An 18,668-nucleotide genomic window follows, 5' to 3' on the forward strand; every position below is an offset into this window, starting at 1 on the left:
AAAAAATACTCATAACTTCTTCCTGTCAAAAAAGCAATGAATATTCGTTTCTTGAATGGATTCATTTTCATCAGAAGAAAACTATGTGCATGCTATCTCAGTGGTGAATACACAAGTTCAAGGTTATTCATTACTCAGCTGTTTACAGGACAGATTGCGCCCATTATCTCTACTCCTGAGCAGCAACGGGAGCTATTAAGTTAAAATAAGGCCTTCTAGACAAGCGCTTTTCAACCTTTCTCATCTCATGACACATACAACCCGATTACTAATATTTTACGGCACATTATATTTTTTTGCCAATCTGACAAAAAGTAGGTATAATTTTTATTCAGTCACGGTGGACAGTTATGGTTGTGTTGGCTGTTGTCATTTTTTTTATTTGACAATCTAAGGGGAAAGAGGTTAGTGCCCCTGACTAAATAGTCAGGTATTGCATGTTTTAAAAATGACTACTGCACCCCAGTTGGAAATTGGTGTTCTAAAGGAGTTTGCAAACCATTCTGGCTCATAACCAGGTATTGCCAGAATGTTAAACATCAGCCACAGAGAGTTTACAAAAGTTTACAGGTCATTAAAAAATCCACTAATCCTTCCTGGCTCAGTGGTTGAGCATTGACCTATGAACCAGGAGCTCACAGTTCGATTCCCAGTCAGGGCATATGCCCAGGTTGCAGGCTCAATCCCCAGTGGGGGGCGTGCAGGAGAAAGCCGATCAATGATTCTCTCTCATCACTGATGTTTCTCTCTCTCCCTCTCCCTTCCTCTCTGAAAGCAATAAACATATGTTTAAAAAGTCACTGACTTTTCCATTTAGTGCTGCTATAGCATGGCCTATGGTGGCATTGCCTGGTGGTAATATAAGTGCTGGTTCCAGAACGAAGTTGCCTGATGTAAATCATGACTGTCTCTACTATATGTGACTGTGGGCAAGCTTCTTGAGTTCTCTTAGGTCTTCGTTGCCTTGTCCATAAAAGGGGGCACAGGGTGCTGAAGATGGTGACAATATGAGTAAAAGTGTTTACCACGGTGCCTGGCACATAGAAGGCACTTAGTAAATACAAGCTTATTACTATTACTTCTACTGCAACTCCTATTACTCCTACCATCACCACTCAGGGAGCATGGTAGCAGTAATGTAGGGCTGGGGACTAGCAATTTTTGTTAAATAGATTCAATCTAATGGTTTTTGGTCCCAGGTCTATGTTAATTAATGCCAATTAATGATTGAGGCAGTAAAAATGTCTGACATTTATAATATCATTCCTTTCTAACTGGAAGATCTTCCCCTTCCTATCTAAATGTTATGGATCCTCTCCACCTATCTAAATGTTATGGATCCTTCAGTGCCCAGCTCATTTTTCAGAGACCTCCTGACATAATCATCAGTTTCCCTTAAGCTGAGTCCATGGTATCTATTGCCTAAAATATTCAGTGAGCAACTAACCAATCACATATTGGCATGGAATCTTTTCATTTGTGTCCCATACACTAGTACTACCAGTATTACTATGCATTATACCACTCGTGCGTAATGATGTGATTTTCATGTTTATGCCTGTGTCCTTAGACTGAATAGTTCTTCAGGGTAAGGACCATAATGCTTCTTTGCATGATCATGGACTGGAACTTTGCACTAAACTGGCACTCAGTAAATATGCTAATCAATGAGTTTTCTAATCAATTCTGATTGTGCATATCAAGTGAATTTTATAAAATATTTAAGATGGGTTTATTATAAACTCTGACATGAGAGTATTTATGAACAAAAATGTTTCATATCTACCAATAAGCATGTACTTATGTCTACCGCTCCATGGAGATTCCAAAAATAAAGATGACATGACTGAGCAATGAATCCATAGCAGAGTCAGAAATATCTGCTATCAAGCTAAATTCTTTCACAAAACCTACAGCCACAATTGTTTTAATACTGAGTATTTTATTTTGGTATCCATACCATCCTCCTATATAAAAGCCTAATATGCAAATTGTCCCCTCTACCGAGAGTTCACCCACTCGCTATGACGTGTGCTGACCACCAAGGGGTGGCGTGAAACATGGCAAGTGTCAGTGACAGGGTGCTGGCAGCGGTGAAGGTGCTGCCGGCCCCGATGGGCCCCTACGAGAGCGGGACCGCGCGGGATAGTGGAACAGGTGAGCAGGCAGCGCCAGGCCAAGGTGGGTGCGAGCGGCCCGATCGCTCCACAGATGGCGACCAGCGGTGGCGGCGGGGGTGGATGGGGCTGCTACCCAGCTCCCAGGTGCTGAGGAAGCCAGGTGGGGGCCCAGCCCCGACCGATCGCCCCACAGACAGCGACCAGCGACCGGCAGGCCCTGATCGCCCAATCGAGGCCGGGCCCCAGGCTGAGATGGGGAACTGGGGGAGGGTGGTGGCGACCAATCTCCTGCAGTGTCTGGGCGGGGGGCTGCGACCTCTCGCCAGCTTCCTGGGGGTGTAGGTGACGGGGCGGAGGTGTGGTGAGAAGGCATGATATCCACCAAGCTTGCTCTCACTCCCCCTACCTGCCCTCAGGATGCCAGGGAAGCCCCCATGCTCAGGTGCTGGGTGCCAGTGAGGAGCCCGCCCTGCACCCACAGGGCCTCTTCCAAGTGAGCCAGGCTGCAGCCGCCAGGGCCGCAGGGGCCAGTCGGGCTCCCTTTGGGTTCATGCAGGAGCCAGTCTGCAATGCCGACCGGGAGAGAGTGTGCTTGTGCTGCCTGCCCGGCTTCCTTGCGGTGCCTCTGGGTGGCCCAGAGACCCACGCTGCACCCCAGCCAGTGGCGCCTGGCCACGCTCACTGCATCTCCATGTGGGGACTTGAGCGCTGTGACTCGGAGGGGGGCGCGCGGGGGCCCAGGTGCTGCCCAAGGCCAGAGGTCAGCTGGGACCTACCCTTCCACGCCACTCATGCTTTGATCGCCGGCCAGGCCTAGGGACTGCACCTGTACACGAATTTCATGCACTGGGACTCTAGGGTATTTCATATGCAAGAGTTAATAATTTATGTCATACTTCAAAACAATAGATACTTTAGTAACTACAGATTAATATATGTGCAATGCTGGTGAGAATATAAAATAGTGTAGCTGCTATGGAAAACAGAATGGCAGATCCTCAAAAAATTAAACATAGAATTACCATATGACCCAGCAATCCCACTTCTGGGTATATACCAAAAGAATTGAAAACAGTGACTTGAGTAAATATCTGTACACCAGTGTAACAGCATTATTCACAACTAGAGGCCCAGTGTACAGATTCGTGAACGGGTGGGGTCCCTCAGCCTGGTCTGCACCCTCTCGCAACCTGGGACCCCCTGGAGGATGCTGGACTGCCAGTTTTGGCCCGATCCCTAGCAGTCCAAAACCATCAGTCCGACATCCTCCCGAGGGGTGTAGCAGTGCCGAAGTGGCAGGCAGCCAAGGAGGAGCCCCAGCCAGGGCCAGGCGCAGCTCCACTACCACTCTTCCCGGCCCTGCTGCACCTGCCGCCACTGCCATTCAGTAGCGCTGCCGCGGAGGTGGGAGAGGCTCCCACCGCCGCAGCTGTGCTCGCCAGCCGGGAGCCCGGTTTCTGGCTGAGAGGTGCTGCTACTGCTGGAGCGCAATGACCACTAGGGGACATTTCCTGCATTGAGTGCCCTCTGGTCAGTGCGCATCATAGCAACTAGTCGTTCCATTGTAATGGACGCTTAGGCTTTTGTATATATAGACTAGAGGCTTGGTGCACAAAACTCGTGCACGGAGGGGGGCGTCTCGTCCCTTAGCCCAGCCTGTACCCCCTCCAATCTGGGGCCGCTGGCTCCTAACCACTCACCTACCTGCCCGCCTTTTCACCCCTAACCGCCTCTGCCTGCCTGCCTGATCGCCCCTAACCACCCCTGCCTGCAGCCTGATTGCCCCTAACTGCTCCCCTGCTGGCCTGATCACCCCTAACTGCTCTCCCCTGCCAGCCTGATTGCCCCTAACTGCCCTCCCCTGCTGGCCTGATCGCCCCTAACTGCTTTCCCCTGATGGCCTGATCGCCCTAACTGCCTCTGCCTTGGCCCCTGCCACCGTGGCTTTGTCTGGAAAGACGTCCGGAAGATGTCCGGTCTAATTAGCATATTACCCTTTTATTAGTATAGATAGCCAAAAGATGGAAACAACCCAAATATCTATGAACATATGTATGAATAAATAAACAAAATGTGCTATGTACAAATGATGGAATATTATTCAGCTTTGAAAAGGAAGGAAATTCTGACACATGCTAACACATGGATGAATCTTGAAGACACTGCTAAAAGAAATAAGCCAGATGCAAAAGGACAAATACTGTATGAATCCACTTATATGAGTTATCTAGAGTAATCAAATTCATAGAGACAGAAAGTAGAATTATGGGCTGGGAAGAGTGGGAAATAGGGAGTTATTGATTAATGGATACAGAGTTTCAGCCTGGGAATATGAAAAAACCCTGAAGAAGATAGATGGTGGTGATGACTGTACAACAATGTGAATGTACTTGATACCACTGAACTGTACACGGAATGGTGAAAATGAGCCCTGGCCATTGTGGCTCAGTTGGTTGGGTGTCGTCCCACGCGCTGAAAGGTTGCGAGTTCCACTCCCAGTCAGGGCACATGCCCAGGTTATGGGCTCCATCCCTGGTAGGGGGCGTGCAGGAGGCAGCTGACTGATGTGTCACTCTCACATTAACATTTCTCTCCCTCTCTCTCCCTCTCCTTTTCTCTCTCTAAAAACCAATAAATATCTTTTTTAAACAATGATACATTTTGTTATATTTATTTTACCACAATGGAAAATATTTCAAAAAATTAATGAATAAAATATATAATATGTAAAAAATGAACATAAGTCCAAAATTTCTGATTCCTACTCTCTCTCAGCACACTTATCAAATTAACACCAACAATTCACTGAAGACTCTCAAACAGTGAGTAGGGGATAAATTAGTCTCAATAAATACATTTTATGGGAAATTTGATTTATGATCTTTATCTTTTCTTGGACTCCTTCACTAATGTTCACGTGGAGCAATGTCACTAATTCATGAGGAACTACAGAGTTAACATTTAAATTACAACCTCCAAAAGGCACTTAGTTTTCCGACACTTAGACCTTAGGTTATTACAGTATCTATGACATAATACGATCCTCATGAATCAGAATAAGGGGTTAGTACTTTAGACTTGTTTTCAAGATTTGAAGAGTTGCAATTCTTTCCTAAAATTCTTAGCTCATTTAGCTATGAACTAGGTATCAATATCGTGATTACAAATATCACAAATTATTCACAAAAAAGGAGTCTCTTTTTTAAGATAATGGCCTCTGTCAATAAGAACTTAGTATTTGAGAGATTCATTGCATTAAATAACTCTTTGAAAATAAAATATTATAAAGGCATGTGTAAATATGAATGGAAGGGAAAATGCTAAAATTAATGGTTTTCTGAAAAACCCTCCCCCCACCAAGATTTCATAGTAAAGGCGAGCCTCGTTATCAGTAGATTCCTTATTTCAAATCCACCTACTCACCAACATTTGTGGCAATCCAAAAAGCAGTATTTGGAGCATTTTTACTTCAAAACTTTTTTGAATTTGCAAATACTCCCAAAGCAACGAAAAATGTGAGTAACCCGACGTGCACTGCAGCTGAGGTAGAACAAGATGGCATTCTGCCTTCTCGTTTCAGCCCTCACGCTGTAAACAAGTGTTCTTTCCACGATCTATTCAGTGCCATGTTTTTCATATTTCTGTGCTTTTTTTGAGGTGATTTCACTATTGAAAATGGCCCCAAATGTAGTGCTAAAGTGTCGTCTAGTGTTCTTTAGTGTTAGAAGGCTGTGATGAGCCTTATAGAGAAAATACATATTACATTTACTTAGGCATGAACTATAGTGCCGCTCACTATAAATTCAAAGTTAACAATTAACAATACATATCGAACAAGGTGTATTTAACCCAAAACACATATAAAACCAGGTTTGTATTGATCAGTTGATGAAAACGTTGTGACCAAAGGCTGGCAGGAACCTCACTATGTATTTTCCCTGGAGCAATGGTTCCAGATTCACTGATTCAGTGTTTGTGGCAACTTTACATATGAACCATGAATAACAAACATCACAAGCATGGACTATACATGTTAAAAAAGCATAAAGTGGGGGAGGGGGCTAGTGGGGCACAGATCAATGAAACAGAAAAGGCAGCCCAGACACAGGTGGATGTAATACAGCAAGAACTGGCATAGAGATTCACAGCAAAAGGCTAAACTATTCAATAACTGGTCTCAAGACAGTGACAATCAATGTGGGGAAAATGAAAGTTAATCCTCACCTCACAACTTAGAAAAACCCAACCCCAGATAAAATGTGAAAGGCAAACTTTATCCTTATGAGAAGAAAATAGTTATATTTTTCTAATAGGAGAGCTTTAAGATCTTGATATAGGAAAATATTTCATAAACAAAACACCGAAGGAACCCATAAAGAAAAAATTGACCAGTAAAATGAAAAACTTTAGATCATGAAAGACATTAAACCCTTAAAAAGGCAACTGGAAAAAGATACTCACAACACAGGTAACTAATATAGAGAACTCTTGAAAACAGTAAGAAAAAGGCAACCAACCCAACAGAAAAATGGACAAAAGACATGAACAAGTATTTAACAGAAGATAAAATTTGAATGATTCATAAATATGTACAAAAGATATTCCAAAAGGAAAAATTAAAATCTCGATGAAATACCATTTTATATGAATCAGCAAAATTTAAAAACAACACCAAGCACCGGAGAAAAGGTGGAAGAACTGGGGCTCCTCCACTGCTGGTGGGAGCACTAACACCTTACAGAACAAGTGATCACTGTCCAGTGACGGTAGATGCACACTCCCTGTGACACAGCAATTCTTCTTCTCGGGTGACCAGGAGAAAAGCAAAAAATGTCCACAACAGAGTGTTTTGAAATTACAAAGTCCTGGTGGAAAAAAAAGGGTCTTGCATCCAATAATAGGCAGTTGGATAAATGGTGTTTATTCCACTTATTAAAATTTCAAATCCAGAGGAACCAAGATGGCGGCATAGGTAAACACCTGAACTTGCTGCCTCGCACAACAACTTCAAAACTACAACTAAAAGACAAAACGGACATCATCCAGAACCACGGGAAGCCTGGCTGAGTGCAAATTCAACAACTAGAAGGAAAGACAAAAGCGCACGGAGTCCAGTAGGAGGTTTGGAGCTGCAGAAGTGTAGCACAGAGGTACGAAGGCGCGCACGGAAAAGGGCTGGCAACTGGGTACGCTGTTGTCTTTTTCAATCAGGAGGGAGATACAAGCTCTAGCTGCTCTGAACTCCAGTTCTGGGCAAGACTCTGGGGACTCAGACTCATACAGGGAGAAACTGGACTGTCTGGCATCAGGCCGGAACACGAGGGTGGCTTTCTCTCAGAAGTGCTTGCAACAATCATTGTTCCTGCATGGTGCCGTGGGACACAGAGACCCGGGGACCTCTTCTGGGCAGGGCTGATGGTCAAGCCATTGTGTTTGCTCCACCTGGTGATTCCCTGAGATCCCGCCCCACCCAATTTACAACCCTACCCAAGCTGTGCACAGAGACTTTTGCATATGAATGGCCTGGCCTTTTGCAATCTAAAATTACCTAACAAACTGCAGCTGGGTCAGAGAGCCCCAGAGCCTCCAAAAGAAGGCCCAAGGCTGGACAGCAGCTGGCACTGCTTCACAGCTGGGCTTCATCTGGGCACCTCCAAACCCCAAACAAGGGGAGGAATCTGCAGATTTCTCTGTATCTCCTACTGGGTGGCCTCAGGCAGTGGCTGACTTTGCACCTTCTTGGAGATCCAAGAGCCAGTGTACCCAGTGGTCAGAGTGAGACCATCCAGATTACAACTACTCAGATCCATAAGAGACACACTCGGGGCAGACTCAGTGAGTGCCAAAGCCCCACTGAAGCAAATCTTGCCCCATAAGGTGTCTCCAGCTCAGAAGTTCTCCTATTGTAGACACAACTGGTCCTCACAGCCAACTGGCCTGGAGGTCAATTCCTCCCAGTGATACCAACAGCAATCAAGGCTTAACTACAACAAGACTGTGCACACAGCCCACAAAGGGGTGCACCAAGAGTGTCCACCTCAGGTGATTGGGGAGGCTGAGCCACTTGGCCCTATAGGACACCTAGCACACAAGGCCACTTTATCAACACAGGGAAGCAGCCAAAATGTGAAGACAAAGAAACAGGTCACAAATTAAAGAAATGGAGGAAAGCAAACGACTGGATATAGAGTTCAAAACCATGGTTATAAGGTTATTCAAGAATCTTCTAGAAACCTCCAAGAAATTTAGTGAGACCCTCAAGGATATGAGAAAGGACCAACTAGAAATTAAGCATACACTGACTGAAATAAGAATAATATACAGAGATCCAACAGCAGACTAGAGGATCGCAAGAATCAAGTCAAAGATTTGAAATACAAAGAAGCAAAAAACACCCAACCGGAAAAGCAAAAAGAAAAAAGAATCCAAAAATATGAAGATAGTGTAAGGAGCCTCTGGGACAACTTCAAGCATACCAACATCACATCATGGGGGTGCCAGAAGAAGAGAGAGAGCAAGATACTGAAAACCTATTTGAAGGAATAATGACAGAAAACTTCCCCCACCTGGTGAAAGAAATAGACTTACAAGTCCAGGAAGCACACAGAACCCCAAACAAAAGGAATCCAAAGAGGACCACACCAAGACACATCATAATTAAAATGCCAAGGGCAAAAGACAAAGAGAGAATCTTAAAAGCAGCAAGAGAAAAACAGTTAATTACCTACAAGGGAGTACCCATAAGACTGTCAGCTGATTTCTCAACAGAAACTATGCAGGCCAGGAGGGAGAGGCAAGAAATATTCAAAGTGATGAATAGCAAGAACCTACAACCAAGATTACTCTACCCAGCAAAGCTATCGTTCAGAATTGAAGGGCAGATAAAGAGCTTCACAGATAAGAAAAAGCTAAAGGAGTTCATCACCACCAAACCAGTATTATATGAAATGCTGAAGGGTATCCTATCTAATAAAAGAGTAATATGCAAATTAACCATCACTCCGCTACACCCACAAGCCACGACAACAAGCCATGCCCACCAGCCAATCAGGAGCGAATATGCAAATAAACCCAACCAAGATGGCTATGGCCACAGAGAGCAGGAGGGAGGCTTGGGTTTCCCCGGCAATGGAGGAAGCCAAGCTTTCTGCCTGCCCTTGCCGGCCTAGGCCTCCACTCAAGGCTACAAAGTTTCAATGATAGAAGATACATAAACCCAAACAGAAATGGCTGCCGCCACGGAGCTGGAAAGAGCAGGAGGCTAGGGTTGCCCCCAGCGATGGAGGAAGCCAAGCTTTCCGCACACCCTGGCCGGCCCAGGCCTCGCTTAAGGCTACAAAGTTTCAATTATAGAAGATACATAAATCCCCAAGAAAATGGCTGCCGCCACGAAGCAAGCAGAAGGCTTGGCTCCGCTCCAGGCTACAAAGTTTCAATTGTAGAAGATAAATAAATCCCAGATACCAGGGCCTCCACTTGGGTCACCAGGGGGCGTGGCCGGCCTGCAAACCACCACAGGCCCCTTGCCCAGGCCACCCCACGCCCCAAGGGAACCCCCACCCTGATCCGGGACACCCTTCAGGGCAAACCAGCTGGCCCCCACCGTGCACCTGGCCTCTAACCTATCTAATAAAAGATTGACCATCACTCCAACACACAAGATGGCTGCCCCCATGTGGTCAAAGATCCTGCCCCCATGTGGACACAAGATGGCCACCACAAGATGGCCAGCAGGGGAGGGCAGTTGGGAGGGACCAGGCCTACAAGGGAGGGCAGTTGGGGGCGATCAAGCCTTCAGGGGAGGGCAGTTAGGGATGAACAAGCCAGCAGAGGAGGACGTTGGGGGTGACCAGGCCTGCAGGGAAAGGCAGCTAGGAGGGGCCCAGGCCTGCAGGGGAGAGCAGTTGGGGGAGACCAGGCCTGCAGGGGAGGGCAGTTAGGGGTGACCAGGCCTGCAGAGAGGGCAGTTGGGGGGGACCAGGCCTGCAGGGGAGGGCAGTTAGGAGTGACCAGGCCTGCAGGGGAGGGCAGTTAGGGGTGACCAGGCCTGCAGGGGAGGGCAGTTAGGGGCAAACAGGCTGGCAGGGGATCAGTTAGGCATCAATCAGGCTGGCAGGGGAGTGGTTAGGGGGTGATCAGGCTGGCAGGCAGAAGCGGTTAGGGGCAGGTGAGTAGTTGGGAGCCAGCAGTCCTGGATTGTGAGAGGGATGTCCCAGATTGGAGAGGGTGCAGGCTGGGCTGAGGGACACCCCCCTCCCCCGTGCACGAATTCCGTGCACTGGGCCTCTAGTTCTTTAAGAGGAAGACGAAAAAGGTAAAGATAAAACTTATGAACAACAAAGGGACAACAAATACATTATCAACAAGTGAATCTAAAAATCAAGTGAATAAAAAATCTGATGAACAGAATAAACTGGTGGATAGAATCAGGGGCATAGAAAGGGAGTGGACTGATAATTCTCGGGGGGGAAGGGGGTGTGGGAAGAGCTTGGACAAAAATCGTCCACCTATGGATGAGGACAGTGGGGGGGCAAGGGCAGAGAGTGGGGTGGGAACCGGGTGGAGGGGAGCTATGGGGGGGGGAGAGGTACAACTGTAATAATCTGAATAAAGATTTTAAAAAAATTCAAATCTATGGAAAATTAATCATCATATTGTGTAGGGCCACATACATGTGGTAAAAACTATAAAGAAAAGTCAGAGAATAATAAGCACAAAATTCAGAGTTATGGTGTCCTTGGAGGGTGGGGATGTATAATCAGGGACAAAAACAACTCTTGCTTCCCTCCTTAAACCTGCTCCTCCTCCACCAGTCCCTACCTTCAGAGTCATATTCGATTTGTCTTCCTCTCACACCCCATGTAATTAATCAGCAAGACCCATCAACTACCTCCAAAACACCCCAATTCTTTCCATCGTCATCACTTTATCTGGTTTAAGCCTCCATCAGCCTCTCATTCAGGACTGCACAACTCATTCTCCACAAAGCAGCCAAGTGATCTTTTCAAAATTTAAGTCAAATCATGTCCTTTAAACTCTCCAATGGCTTCCCTTCACACTTAGGAAAAAATGCAATCTCTTTATCACAGTCTTCAGGACTTGATTTAATCTGTTCTCTACCTCTAACTCTACTGCTTCCACTCCTTCCCTCGCCCGTTTGGCGACTCCCGCCTCGAAGTGGTTCACAGGAATGCATGCCCTTTCCCTGGCTCTTGGCTTAGCTGGCTTCATCTCAAATGTAAACAGAAAGGCTATCTTCTCACCGAGGCTGCCTCTGAGGACCCCATCAAAAACAGCACCACGGCTACTTTCAACCACTCATCATCTCACCCTATTTCATTTTTTTACAGCACTTCTCTCTGTCTTGGTTCTAGGTCCCTCTCCCCCAGAACCAAACCCACAAAAGCAGGAGCCATCAGTCCGGTCCAGTGTTACAGGGAACAGTGTCTACCACGTGGCAACAAAAACTCGGATGAATGAAAAAGTAAATTTTACTGAGAATAAACATGAATATCTTCAGGCAGTGAAATGAAAATCAAGTATACCGATCAGGAGTATGACAGGATGGAAAGGGATTACTGAAAACCACTGGACAAGCATTAATCTAAGAAGAGTTTTAGTTTAAATACTCTGTCTCAAAAGTACCAGTAACAGATCCGTCAGCCCAGGCTTCACAGGCACAGCCTTGAGCTCCACAGCAGCAGGCCATCTGCTTACATCTCCTAATCCAGGGGTCCTCAAACTTTTTAAACAGGGGCCAGTTCACTGTCCCTCAGACCGTTGGAGGGCCGGACTATAGTTTAAAAAAAAACTATGAACAAATTCCTATGCGCACTGCGGGCCCGGGACGAGTTGGCTGCTAAGCAGGACAGGCAGCGGCACCTGGCAGGCCGGATAAATGTCCTCGGCGGGCCGCATGTGGCCCAAGGGCCGTAGTTTGAGGACGCCTGTAAATCTGTTGCTGTTAATCCTCACCTGAGGATATTTTCCCACTGATTTTTAGAGAGGAAGGGAGTGAGGGGAAGAGAAACATGGATTGGTTGCTTCCCCCATGCACCTAGACTAGGGCTGGGGATCCAACCTGCAACCCAGGTACATGCCCTTGACTGGGAATAGAAGCCGTGATCCTTTGGTGTGCAGGGTGACACTCTAACCATTGGGCACACTGGTCAGGCCTAAATCTCCTGTTCTTAGAAGAATACTATGATTAAGAGCGTGAGCTTCTGTTTGGCCTGAGTTCAATTATGAATCAACATTGAAATTTGAGCAAGTTACTAACCTCTCTATGCCTATTTCCTCATTTGTAAAATGAAGCTATTAATAGTTATTTCAGAGTCATAGTGAAGTTTAAAGGTTTTAAAACATCTAGTTGTGCCTGTCATGTGGTAAGTAGTCAATAATAGTAATTATGATAAAAGTTGAGAGTAGAAAACTCCAAGCACATGAAAAAACTTATCTGAGTCAAATTACAACTAAACATCTCCCACCTCCAACAAGGTGGACTAATTATTTAAAATGTACTGGGAACATATACTAGGACAAAATCCTTTTCCCTCCAAAAGAAGACAAATGTACACAAAGGTGATACAAAGGATGCACAAAGCCCTCTGAGAACTCCAAGAGAGCGACTCTCCTCATGAAGGGTGAGTCCTAGAAGAGAGCCAGGGCTCTCCCTACATGAGCAGTACAGCACATGTGCGGGCCCAAGTGAGTGAGTGAGAAATGGGCCTCGCTGCCACGGAGTGTGTGGGAAGAGGGCTGAAGAAGATGGCTGGCAGGACCGGGTGCTGAGGGGCAGCTCTCTGCTGAAAAGTTTGCACTTTATGCTTCAGGCAATGTGGAGATGAAGAGGAAAAAAATTGAAATCCTAAAGCAAAACACCTTTATGACTTAAAACACCACATATATAAGCCCACTATCTGGTAACCAAGAGCAATTAACAATGATTGACATGGAAACTAGTCTCACTTTTCATTACTTCAATGACCATTGTCAGGCTGATCATCCTTTTAACAGCAGCAGATAAAATCTTTTGAGTTTTACTATGTGTCTTGTATTATGTTGTTTTACGTGTGTTCAATTATACGACATCCTGATGAAAGGTACTATTATTAATCCCATTTAACAGACTGGAAAACTAAGGCAGAAATGTTATAGTCAGATGGCTAGTGAGATAGGATTCAAATGTAGGCTGCCAAAGCCCTAAAAAAGTAAACCAGCCTACTGGCTGCTCAGTTCATTTACATCACTTGAAACAAAAATTTTATGTATGTGCCTATTGTAACTTAAAGTATCACGTTAGGGCAACGATTCTCAAATTTTACTGAACGGAAGAATCACAAGTCACATGCCTAGAATTTGATTCAGTAAGTCTAGGGCACAATTTTCAGAGAGCTGCAATTTTAACCGTAAGTCCAGTTAATTCTGAGTCACATGATCCAGGAACCAAGCTCTCATAAACCCTGTGCTAGGTGTCCTAGAGATATTTGAGCTTCCTGTCTTCTATGAGTTTACAATCTAAAAGGGTAAAAACAAGACACACAAACAATACAAAACAATTGAAGAAAAGCAATACAGGCAGAACAGAAAGACGTCAAGGAAGAAGAGTCATCAGTAATGAAATGAAAGTAGGTTTTCATGAGGAAAGGAAAGACACTTCCTGCAGACTTTCAGGAATAATGTTATATAGAAAGGAAGGTATGATGAGTAAACCACTTAGTAAAAATAGAGGATTTACATTTCAGAATGGAAAAAATGTCAGAAGAAGAGTAGAGGCTGTGGAATGACCTCAATGTCAACCTATACAGTGCCATCACTGGGAAGCTGTTAATGGTTTTGAGGAAGGAAATGATAAAGGACAACAATATTCTTTGAAGCTATGCAAGATCATGCAGACCTAGAATAAGACAATAAAATGGTTAGGTTGTTAACATTCTAATCTCAAAGAAATGAGCCAAAATAGGGTAGTGAAAAAGTTGAAAACAGGAGAAATGGTAACTCTTACTGACTATTTGCATGTAGGGCAAAGGCAACAATCACAGCTAAATGATTTCTTCACCCCTAAGTCCAACTTGTATCACCGTCAGATTCACATTAGTTTTTAAGAACTTTTTCTTATTACAGCTAATGAGGCTCAAAATATATAAAGTTCATTTATTCAAAAAGCAGCCCATGATTAAGAGGTCAATAAACAGGCCTCGGAGTAGCCAAAATACATTATCACATAGTTCAGATACTAAAAAATATTAGTAATTTATATATTATACATATTATATAAAAGAACAGTACTCAGAGCTATACAATCTTATTTTACATCAAGTTCTAACAATTTGATTCAATTCTAAGATTTGAATTTCCAAACTCACCAGTTTAGAAGCAAAAATTAGAAGGGGAAAAGATCATTTAAAAGTCTGAGGTTCAAAAGAAATGAAAACTATAAAGAAGTACACACATTCACTCAGGGTAAATTCTCCACAACTGTTTATTGAAATTCCCAGGAAAAAAAATTTAATGAGAATCTTCCTTCATGTTTCAAATACTTACCATAAAAAAAAAAACAACACGTTTTAAACATGCTTTAAAGCTAAATATTTTAAAACAACTATTTACCTGATTAAAGGATAATTTAAAGGATGACTGGTACATGACAACACAGTTCGCTCATCAATAACCAAGATATAGTCAATAAGTAGTTACGAAAGATAGATTTTACAACAAAGTTTAAAGATGATAAGAATCTTTCTTAAGGCATCTAATGTGGCCCCACTGATGAAGTTTAATTTGAGCAATTCTTCCCTGATGGCTGTGCCTTTGATTTCCATGTTCCAAATAATATGGAGGCATCCTCAACAAAAATTAACACCATTAAACTAGTCTGAAATATATGCCCTATAAACGGACCTACTGAAACCAGGGAACATCATTTGGCACCCAACATCCTGTAGCAACAGGCTGTGTCACAGCTTTTAAAAGGACTTTAAACAGAACAACACATGCAGGATTCTCACTGGGTCACCAACACTCTTTACTGTTTACTACAATGGTATCATATAAGGACCTCACTGATTTCTAAACAGATGAAAACAACATTTTCCTGAGGTGGGGGGGGATAATGATGTTAACTGATTCAAAGTTATACTTAAGTTTAAAATATATACCAAAACCATATACTTTTAATTATGTAGAAGTATCCTATATAATAAAAGGCTAATATGCAAAGAGACCGAACAGCAAACGACCAGTTGCTATGATGCACACTGACCACCAGGGGGCAGATGCTCAACACAGGAGCTGCTCCCTGGTGGTCAGTGCACTCCCACAGGGGGAGTGCCACTCAGCCAGAAGCCTCTCCTGCCTCCACAGCAGCGCTAAGGAGCAGCTGAGTGGTAAGGAGCTTGCGGCTAAGGAGCAGTTGAGCAGTAAGCCTGCCGCTGAGTAGCGAGACAAGTGGTAAGGAGCAAACAGGTCCTGGGGATCCGGCCTAAGCTGGCAGGCAGACATCCACTGAGGGGTCCCGGACTGGGAGAGGGTACAGGCCGGGCTGAGGGGTGCCCCCCCACCCCCAGTGCATGAATTTCATGCACCGGGCCTCTGGTACCATATATTAATTAATGGAGAATAGTTGAGGTTTCAGCTAGATATTTTTTTAAATAGCAGAAAAGGAAATCAGTGTATGCTTGCAGCACTGTAACATTAAAATAAAATTACCTTACTGTGTTGTAGGGATAAGTCAACTAAATGAAACTAGGCCTCTCCTATTTCTCAGACACAGCAAAGGATAGAGAAAATTAAAGGACATGCTTATTTCAAACCTTTCATCAAATGATCAAGCAAGTTAAGACATCAAAGATTAAGATTATGGTACAAACAGCAATCAAATATGCTATATGATAAATATTTAAACAAATGAATCCTTCTCCAACACCCTCAGGATCCATGTGGGGTAACCATCCTTGCTCGCTAGCAGCAGACAATAGGAGGACAGTAATTGAAGCCAAAGAAATGTGCCTTGGAGACAGGATTTTTCAAACTGCAATTTGGGACCCATAAATCGATTTAGTGAATTTAGCATTTTTAATTAAAGAGAATGAAATATGATAGAAATCATTGAACGGCATCACATGTCATAAGGATAAACACTGCTTTGTGAAACTTTTCATCCACACGTAGGCATGTACTGGATCCTGATGCTAACTGTACTTCTCTCTATGGAGCATGGTTTTGAAAAAGGAGTTTGAAAGCTCCTACTCCAGAGATCTAGGTCCGATGGATGGCTCAGGACCCAGGGCTGGGTATTTTCCATCGTCCTCAGCTCCTACACAAAATCTCTGCTCAAGATGACTCCTGGGGGCCAAAATGAGCTCCCGCGCAGCACAGAAGGAAGAGCTGGGACGCGCCTCAGCTAAACTTACAAGCGCACTCCCGTCCCCCGGCAGCCTTAGGCGGGGCCTACAACCCTGGCAGGTGAGCCACGCAGTGCAGAGCTCCTCCTTCCTCCGCTTGAGTAAACAGTCCGGCTCTTGCAATCAACTTTCTTATCTGCAGCTCCCAGCATCCCTGTCCCAAGAGAAGGCAGCGTACAATCTCCTGCCTCACCAGTGCCCAATCGGCTTCCTATTACAAGTCCTGGGACTCGCCGCCCAGTCCCTGGAAGAGGGCCCAGCACTACCCTCCCAGGCCCAGGCCCAGGCGCAGCCCCCTCCAGACCCATTACTCCAGTCCCCGCGCCCTCAGCATCTCCCCGCAGAGGGCACGGCGATCTCCCAAAAGCCTTTCATACTCCACAGCTTCCTTCGCCCTGGAAGGAGGCCTAACGCCCCAGGACTTCCGCGAGGACGCGTGCGCCACTGTTTGGTTTTGGCTCCAGTGGTTCGGGGACAAGTTTCCCTGCCCTGGAGACAGCGGCCCGCAGTCCTCGCCACCTCGGCCCGGCCATGGCCGCTCCCAGCCAAAGGCCCCGGGCCCCGGAGGCGCCCCGACTCTCGGGAACTCGCACTGGCCGCCCCTCCAGCCTGGGCCCCCGCGGCGCCCACGGGCTAGGCCGCCCGCCCTCCTCCCGGGCAGGCCCGTCCCCCGCCGCTCCAAACCCGCTTCCGAGGGGCGCCTGGGCCGCGGGTCCCCAGGAGGCGGCGCCGGCTCCACTCACCCCTCAGCCCGGGAGGCGGGAGCTCTGCGCCGTCCTCCCCCCTCCCGGCCGCCGCCGCGGAGCCGCTCGGCTCGGCCTCGGCCCGGTCCCCGCGCCCCGACCCGCTCGGCCTCGTTCCCAGCGCGGGCCCAGATGCCCGGCGTCCCGACCTGACCCGGAAGCAGCTGTCAGGCCCAACACCTCCACGTGACCCGGGCGCAGTCTACGTCCTCTGCGTGAGTGGGCGGGGCCGAAGGAGCTAGGCCTCACCCTATCTCGCGTTGACATGGCGGCAGTGTCCGGTTGCCATGGCGGCGGGGTCCGCGCTGGCGAGTTGCCCCTGGGAGATGCTATGCTGTGATGCTGTCTCTTGTGCGTGCAGAGAGACAGCCGGTGCGAGGAGGAGCGCAGATTGTCAGCAGCCTGGGCGGCCGAAGGCTGCGGCCTTACCGGGGGAGCGCTGGGTTGAGCCTTCCAGACTCACTTGGAATTGTGTCCTGGTGGTCACTAATTTGTGGCGGGACCCTGACCAACTCACTTCCTGTCTCGCGTCAGCGTCCTCACCAGGTGCCCTCCACGCTGGAACCCAACCCCATTCCAAGATGCCGGTGCGTGAGGATGAGGAGCGCTCTGGCCGCCATGCTGCGTCCCCTTCCCAAGGCCCGTCGCGTCCGGAGCTTTCGGGGCTCCGTTGCCAATGGAGCAGTAGGAGCTTCCACTTACTGAGCACCCTGCTCGGCCCCAGGCCCTGTGCATAGGCTACTTGCAATTTTACTACCTTCATACAGGGGGTGTTTTGTAGATTTGAAAACTGAAGCTCACAGACGTTAGGTAGTCTGTCCCAGACCAGGCAGTTAGTAGAAGTGACCAGGCTAAGATTTGAATCCAGGTCCATCTGGCACCACAATAAAGTCCACACACTTTTCCTTATGCTATTGCTGCAGCCCCTCACGCATTGTATCTGACCGTTGGGCAGTGATTGCTTCGTCCTTCTTTGTCCGTTTCTTTTGCAGGAACATACATGGAGTAGGACGGTGCTGGCTGACCCTGAGGAGAAGTCAGCCTTTGTGGATATGTTAGCTGAAGTGTTAGGAGTTGAGGTCTGTTGCATGGGCTGTGTGTGCTTTCATGTGGTGTGTGTCAGGAAGCAGGTGAGGGGTTATGGTGTGCATGCCTGGGGATGTATTATTGGTTCCTGGCGTTAGGGAGACAAAATTCTTTAGGAGGGACCCAATGGCAGTTCCTGGGGACTTACTTTTCTCGTTTTGTTTTTTCTCTTGACCATAGATAGCACTTAATGGAGTTAAAGGGGGTGGGGAGGGAGCCTGAAAGAGCTGGTTAAAGACCGTGCTCTGAGGATCAAGGGGAGGGTGAGTCAAATAAATGTGGCTTAGTTTGTTGACATGGGGCTTTTCCCGCCTGCT

The 18,668-nt window shown here is 46.4% G+C and overlaps 1 protein-coding gene across 3 annotated transcripts in view; it reads right to left on the bottom strand.

Annotated features, from left to right (window-relative positions):
• TBCEL (tubulin folding cofactor E like) overlaps window positions 1-17,408 on the bottom strand; it is a 74,613-nt gene extending 57,205 nt beyond the window's left edge. For 2 of the 3 annotated variants that reach the window (XM_080650193.1, XM_080650192.1), the window contains exons 1-2: window positions 17,266-17,408; window positions 16,532-16,676 (exon numbers count right to left, since the gene is read on the bottom strand). The gene's annotated coding sequence lies outside the window, so the exon portion shown is untranslated. The remainder of the gene's footprint in view (window positions 1-16,531; window positions 16,677-17,265) is intronic. The other variant, XM_080650191.1, reaches the window with a different exon arrangement.
• Between the last annotated feature and the right edge of the window lie 1,260 nt (window positions 17,409-18,668).

The sequence above is a fragment of the Plecotus auritus genome (assembly GCF_963455305.1).
Source record: "Plecotus auritus genome assembly, chromosome: 13".
Taxonomy (NCBI): Eukaryota; Metazoa; Chordata; class Mammalia; order Chiroptera; family Vespertilionidae; genus Plecotus; species Plecotus auritus.